The 7,962-nt window shown below is 41.0% G+C and overlaps 1 pseudogene; it reads right to left on the bottom strand.

The window, feature by feature from the left end:
- Nucleotides 1–5,231: 5,231 nt before the first annotated feature.
- Nucleotides 5,232–6,387, bottom strand: LOC101587148 (annotated as a pseudogene).
- Between the last annotated feature and the right edge of the window lie 1,575 nt (nucleotides 6,388–7,962).

The following is a 7,962-nucleotide window of genomic DNA, read 5'->3' as shown; positions in this document are numbered from 1 at the left end:
ATGTAGTTCAGGCTGGCCTTGGCTCATATATAGCCCAGGCTGGCCACAGACTCATCCTCCTGCCTCGGCCTCCCCACTGCTGGGATTACAGACATGTGACACCAGGGCCAGCTTGCATCTCACTGCCATGTAACATCTGTTGGTGGTTTCACGCAGAGCAAAATGGTTCCTTTTAACACTCTTTGGGCCAGGAAGATAGCTCAGTGGTATGAGTATCTGCCTGGCAAGCACAAGGTCCTGAATTTGATCCCTGGTACCGCAAAAAAACAAAAGAAAGCAAAATATTCTTCTACTTCAGCTGGGGATATACATAGCTCTGCAGCACAAGCATTTGCCTGGCAAGTGCAAGGTCTTGAGTTCAATCCCTAGTACAAAAATAAAATAAATCACAGGGGCCAGGGGTTCAATCCCCAGGCCTGCCATGCCAACCGCACCCCCAGGGCATGCTGAGATGGCAATTGAGACTGGGCATGGTGATGTGCACCTGAAATCCCAGCTCTTGGGAGGCTGTAAACAGGCAGATCACTACAAGTCCAATCTAGTAGTGAGACCCTGAACACCCTGTAGATTCTTCCCTAAAATACAAAATAATAATAATAATAATAATAATAATAATAATAATAAAATAAACACTGTTTTACTTCATAATTATTAGTAAAGTGAGACCTTACAAAGGTAGAGATTGACTTAGGGCCAGCTTCCTAATCTGACCACCAGCATGAGGTCTGTAAGTGTTTTCCACTGAGGGAAGGAAGGGCTGGTTCTCAGCCCTTGCACTTGGCTTTGGCTCCAATTGCAGGAGTCCAGTTGGGTTTTATTAAGCCGCTACAGGAACTTTTTCTTCCTATCACCAAGATAGTTCTATTAGGAGACTCAGCTCAGTTGAAATATGCAAAAGTTAGGGCAGCCCTAGACACCTAGAACACCAGGAACTAGGCTGCTACTAAGGTCCTTTCTCTCTCTATTTGTCTATTTTTTTCTTCATTTGTCTACTTTAGCCTCTTCTCACATAAGGGTGATGAGCTATTGAACATGAGATTTTCTTTTCTTTTAAACAGTAAATTTTTGACTGACATTTTATGGATGGCTCTGCTGTTCCAACCTGGTAAGGCTGTCTGCTTTGCAAATTCCAAAAGTTAACATCCCATCCCACCTTACCTTGCTAAGCAGTGCCTTTTAGCGGCTTCAGAACAAGGTTAAGGTGTTGCTGACCACAACTGTACCTTCTGATCTGAGGATCTATCACACACAATCCATGCCCAGGCCTTAAACTTACTGCATAGAAAGGTTTTTTTTTTATGCAAAAAGTTTATTTCTTGCGTGGCTTTTATGAATTTTGGCAAGTAGTCTACACAAACACTGCCTGGGCCATCATGCAAATGGCATGGTCGTCTGCTGTCCACCATGCACCTCTGCACTCGCACACAGTCTTCACACTTACGTGGACCAGGGGGCTGCAATGGGGAGGAAACCCAGCACCACTGCTGCTGTGAGCAGAGAGCTGCGCCCAGAAGACTGCAGTCAGCCTCACTGCAGTGACTCAGCGACAAGCAGGCCAAGGGTTTCCTCCAAGCTCTAGGCATCCGTGAGAGATTTTCACACAGAAACAGCATGAAGGGCGAGGTGCCAAGACTGACCTCCACGTCCACGTCCTGTTCAAATGCTGCATCATCTTTTCTTCCAGCTGTTTTCCTTTGCCTACCAGAGGGCCCCAGATGAGGTGGACATGATGCTTGACTGGCTTGATGTTCTGCACTTTCTGGGGTGCTGTGTTCTTCTTCAACCTGCTCATTGTAAATTTAGCCTGGAGCTTCTACTTGATCTCTTTTCTTTGCATCAATAGTTTTATTCCACCATTCTCACTGGTATTGACAGGCTCATTAATATGTTTTTCAAATTCAAATGAATTATCCACCTTCAGTTCTTTGCTCACTGCTTCCCTTAGTGCTTTCATCCACCAAAACTTGTAAAGATCGTACTTCTTTTTAAAGTGTTTATTTATTTATTATTTATTTGGTACAGGGTCTCACTAGGCAGCTTGGACTCATAGCGATCCTCCTGTCTCAGCCTCCCCAGCGATGGAATTACAGGCCTGCTCCACCACTCCCAGTTTATGTGACCTCCATGGCATGCTGGGGATTCTGGGGTCAGGGATCAAACCCCAATCTCTGCACTTGCCAAACCAGCACTTAGACTGCCGAGCTATCTCCTAGCCCCTCTTTTTAAAGTTTTTATGACATTTGGTTTTATGTAATCTGAATGCCTTGCAGTCCTTGTGGAGAAACACCACATAGTGGCCGGAATAGGTGGGCCCAGAGCAGAAGTAACGCTTCTGGATGAGCCTGTCCATCAGAACCACACTGGGTGCAGCAGCTAGCAGCCGGTAGGGAAGGAAGAGGGTGCCTACGGAAGATTAAATATTGCAATTGGCCAAATTGCCCGTCTGGAGAGGGAGAAATCCACACCCGCAGAACTTGACACAGTGAGCCTATCAACAGTAGTTTAAACAACTTCTACCAATAGGCTTTTTGTTTTTATTTTTTTTAATTCTCTTTAAAGGAAAAGAAAATAAATAAAAACAGAAATGAAACAATACAGAACTTCAAAAATCAAGGTGATAAGTGTTCCACAGTTTTTCTTTCTTTCTTTCTTTCTTTCTTTCTTTCTTTCTTTCTTTCTTTCTTTGTGGAAGAGGGGATTGAACTCAGGCCCTTGTGCTAGCCAGGGAAGCGCTTACTCTACTGAGGCATCTCAGGGACCAAGAAGATGGCTCAGTGGAATAAGTGCTTCCCTAGCAAGTGCAAGGGTCCAAGTTCAATCCCTGGTTCTGCAAAAAAAAAAAAAAAGAAAGAAAGAAAAGAAAATGTCCTCTACTGAGCCATCTATCTCCCTAGCCCCAACAATGTTTTTTATAATGCATATAGTTGTCTTCAAAGTAGTTGTTCAGATTATCACATGAAAGTATGTATGTAACATTGGTTAAAAAATTAAGCATTAACTGCTCCTGTCAATAAACCAATAGAATTTAGTAGTACAATGATCCTAAATGGGAAAGTCACACATTTTAAAGTAAACATAGTTCAACTTTTCAACCAGGTATAATTTGAACCTACTGAACTGTGGAGGAGCAAGGGTCAATGAACCAATGTGCTTTGAATATGTTCAAGTACTGATACAGGATCTCACTACACAGCTCAGACTCATAGTGATCCTCTTGTGTCAGCCTCCCCAGTGCTAGGATTATAGCCGTGTGCCACCACACCGCATTTGGGCCCCCCAGAAATAAAAATGTTAAAACTGAATGAAAGGATGGGCATGGTGATATAATCCCAGTACTTGGGAGACTGAGGCAGGAGGATTGTTGGAGTTTGAGACCAGCCTGGACTGCATAATGAATTTAAGGCCAGCCTGGACTGCATAGCAAGACCTTCACTTAACAAAACAAAACAAAATGAAACAAGAACTAAGTTGAAATCCATAAAGTAATTAGTATTCCCCACAGCATAAAACTTTACTAAGCAAAGTTTACATGTCCTAATTGACCTGATGCAGGAGTGAAAAGCAGATTTTAAAACCAATAGTATGTAGCAACGGTCGGGTCGCCCTGCCGCCTGCGCTGTCCGAGTGCGCGCGTGGCGCGGGCAGGGCCGTGGGCACGGTGCGGTGGGCTCGGGCGCGGGGCAGCCGTGAGTCCCTGGCCTGCGGCGCCCGCCGAGATGCGGCGCGTCTCCTAGGACGAGGAAATCATGGAGTGTCCACGTTGGAGATTTTAGAGATCTTCTAACATTCTGCCTAAGAAAGGACATCAGTGACAGCTGCCATCCGAGACGTGCTCACCACCCTGAGCTCATCTCCTCACAGGGCCGCCCGGCATGTGTGTATTGAAGGACTCTGGTGCCTGGAAAGTCAGCCTCTCCCTTGAAATACACCTTGCCTCTCTTCACTGCTGCTCTAGTCCCAGTGCTGCACATAGGATGTTTTTATTCAGTCTTTAGCATGTGACAATCCTTTACTTACATTTCACTGAGATATTTAAAAGTCCTGGCTATTGATCATCCCAGGATACCTGCTTAACTTTTTCAGACCTTTTCTGACTCACCAGAGAGAATGGTCCATCCAAGCACAAGACTGCTTGGTCAAAAGCAATGAAAAGCAACTTGAATTGTCCCAAGGTGATCGAGTGGTCTTTTTAAGTCAGTTTGGACTGTACAAGTCTGAGAATGTCGACATGGGAGTCGTATGTTCTCATGACTCTTTGTTTTGATAACACCATTAGATCTGTGCCAACAAAATTAGCATTGGATAAACAAGAGGTGTATAATTAAATATGTTTGATTGTACAAATATAGGCTAGATAATTGCTATGGATTATTAATTAGAATGTACTTTCTTATAAAATGAAAAATAAGTTTCTGTTGCTGCTAGTATGTGTAAGTGTTTAAGATACTGTTAAGATTATAAGTGGTAAAAATGAACTTGTGAATTGAACTTTTTGAAAATATGTTTTAGTCAAAGAAATATATATTAATAAGAACATTTAAATTTTCAGGTGCTAATAGAATAATTCAAAATAAGAATATCCAGAAACTAAGGTATCTTTTATTTCTTACATTTAAAAATTATAAACATGTACAATTAATATACTAGTTTGTTCTGTCTGTATTTAATTTTGGAAAACCTGAAGGCTTGCTATGTTTTCAACCTTAGCCATCTAATTCCACAGTATTTTGTATAGTCCCTGTGTTTGATTAATGGAGTAAATCCACCTTCTTCCTAAAATAAAAATAAAAATAAAAAAATAAAATAAAACCAATAGTATGTCCAATGAGTTACTGGTTTGTAATTGAGGGAAGACCTAAACCCTTAATTAAAAAGCACAAATGAAGTGAAAGCTTTTAGACTGGTACATACTGTTGACTTCTATATTTCAAGTTTTCAAATGCAAATATACAAGCAGCAATACAAAAGCATTTGTGAAGAATGTGCAGTCTCTGAAAATTATGAAAACAGCCCTGTTAGCAACACATTTATAAATACAAAACTATCCTATCTGTTGTGTAGTGAGAGAAATTCACTTTCAAAACAAATAAAATTCAGTCTTTAGATGTGAATTGTATGAATGACAGTTTTTGGGTGTTTTTTTGTTTTGTTTTGTTTTAATTCTTAATTGTTTAGAATAATTAACCATGCCCAAAGCTTTGAACAACAGGGCCCACCAGGGAACCATCCAGTTAAGCTAGAGCTGGGAAGCTCTCTGGGTCATTCACATCAGGGGCAGAAGCACTGAACTTGTCAGTCCCGCTGCATAGTTTGGATGCCACCGAGACCGCATGCACATCACTGGGTGGATGTCCTGGGCAGCCTAGGTCTCCAAAGTTATCTCCGGCTGAGATGTGATATCATTTGCTGACTTCTGGAAAGGGGGGTCTATCACAGAGTCTTCAGCACGAACCTCTCCACTCTTTGACTTATGATGAACAAATACCTCCTTCCATTTCCCGTGAGCACCTTCACTTGGTTTTTGTACATTAAATTCTACTTTTGCCCAGTCTTGATTTTGGGTTACTTTCTACTTACCCACAGTCATCTCTTTTGGATCCTCTTTCTTAATCCCTTCAACACTGTTGTTTGTTTTCAGTGTCTGCCACAGGGAGCTCTTCATGATCTGGCATTTTGCAGTCACATTTCACTGGCCCAAGTCAATTAATTCATCTTTGAGAATTCCCTAGTCATGAGATATGCCACCCCTCCCTTTGTCCTCGTGCTTCAGGATATTGTAATGTGAGAAAGGTCTGTTATGTCCACTATGCCTATCAAATTCACACTTAGCATAAGAATCAAATCCATCTCCTTGGCTCATCCCACACCCAAGCCACCTCCCAAGACTCCCATACCCACAGACAGGCTGGTCAATAATGAGTTATCAACCAAAAACTCTCCTCCTCCATGCCTACTTTTTTAAGACAGGGTCTCAGTCAGTAATTCAGGCTGTCTTAGACTCACTATGTAGTCCAGGCCAACCTCAACTCATGGCAATCCTTCTGCATCAGCCTCCTGAGTGCTGGTATTACAAATATGTGCCACCACACCTGGCCCTTCACCCTTTTGTTCACATAGTCTTCCAAATCTTCTTTCATGAGGTAGTCACTTTTCTGGTTTCCTCTCAACTATTTTCCCTTCGCCCTGAAGTTGTTGATCAAGTTTTCTTCCTGTGTGGTAGCTGGCTCTTGCACTATGAGAAATCTCTGTTAAGCACAGCAGACCTATAAATCCTTTCAATTCAGCTGGTAAGGTGTCATAATAAATATATTTTTGAATAAGGATATCGATGAATGCAGAACATTTTACTTGTTTCAGTCTTGTATTTTTCACAGTGTCTTTTAACATTTTATCTGTTATAATTTCCAACCTTGGATAGCAGTGCTGGCATCCTGTGTAATACATTTCACCCCTCCCAAGACCCTCACTATATCTTTGGACCTAGTTCTAACATTGGCCAGTTCCATTTGTTTGTTTGGCCATTTTGCAGCATTTCAACTAGTCAAATACATATGCACATTGCTGTTTTCATTATCATTTGAATCAAGGAGGTCTACATTCTCTGTGTCTATATTGGCAGATTATTTTATTTTATTTTATTTTTTAATGTATTTAGCACAGGGTCTACAGGGTCTCACTACACAGATCAGACTAGTAGTGATCCTTCTTGTTTTTCGGCCTCCCAAGTACTGGGATTACAGGAGCGCGCTACCATGCCCATCTCAAGTGCTGTCTCAGCGTGCCCTGGGGATGGGCCCAGCACGGAGGCCGGGGATCACACCCCAAGACCCAGCATCTGCCTAAACAGGCACTTTAATCTGCTGAGCTATCTGGCCCACCCTAGAGTCTTTTTAATTTTAATTTTATTTTGGAGAGTAAAAATAGAAACAAAAACAAATAGGAAAAAAGACAGAAACAGAGCAACATACAACAATACATATGTTACAGATTTTCAAAACAGGAATAGCTAATTCACAATGGTTGTTATATTATCTATTTTTATCATCAAATCTGTTGCTCAGATTAACAGTTACAATTGTGCTTGATTGGGGAAATAATTGAATATTGGCGCTTTCTTTCAAGAAATCTTAATTTTTTTCATTGTCTTTTTTGTTTTATTTTAAGGCAAGTGTAATAATTGATAAGATATTAGGAATGGTATACATTTAGAAGACCAAGATGATATTCAACCATGGGTTTTGTATTACACATTGCTATCCTTGATGTAGTTGTTCAGATCACAGATATTAGCATATAGATTTAGTTAAGGTGAAAATTCTAAACATTATGTGTTAGCAGGTGCAGAGGCTAGATGCCAGGGGGCGCTGAGACAAGATGGCAACTGAGACTGGGCATGGTGGCTCATGCCTGTAATCCCAGCTCTTGGGAGGCTGTAAACAGGCAGATCACTACAAGTCCAATCTAGTAGTGAGACCCTGAATACCCTGTAGACCCTTGCCTAAAATACAAAAAAAAAAAACCCAACCCTGCTATTTTCACAAAAACTGATGGAAATTATGAGTACAATCACCTCAGCCATCTTGTATATATACTTGCATGTTTTCCCTCCTTCCTTTATCCTATCTTTTCCTCTTTCTCTCGTTTTCATTGTTTAATCCTTAAATTTATTTTCTTTCAATTTTACTCTATCTATTATACCTTTCAGATTTTATTTATTCCTTTGGGTTCTTACACTAGTTAGACAATATGATATTTACACATGTGGGTCTGATTTATTCCACTTATGAGTACGGCCTCTAGTTGCATCCACTTACCTATAAAGGCTTTGAGTTTATCTTTCTTTATAGCTGAGTAGCACTCCAGTGTATAAAAATAGCACATCTTTTTTTATCCAGACCTCAAGTGATGGGCATTTTGGTTGTTTCCAAGATTTGGCTATAAGAAATCATGCTGCTAATATAT

Source organism: Octodon degus, unplaced genomic scaffold (assembly GCF_000260255.1).
Source record: "Octodon degus isolate 3935 unplaced genomic scaffold, OctDeg1.0 scaffold00030, whole genome shotgun sequence".
NCBI classification, from domain to species: domain Eukaryota; kingdom Metazoa; phylum Chordata; class Mammalia; order Rodentia; family Octodontidae; genus Octodon; species Octodon degus.
The sequence above is the reverse complement of the archived record's forward strand: the minus strand, read 5'-3'. Positions and strand labels throughout refer to the sequence as shown.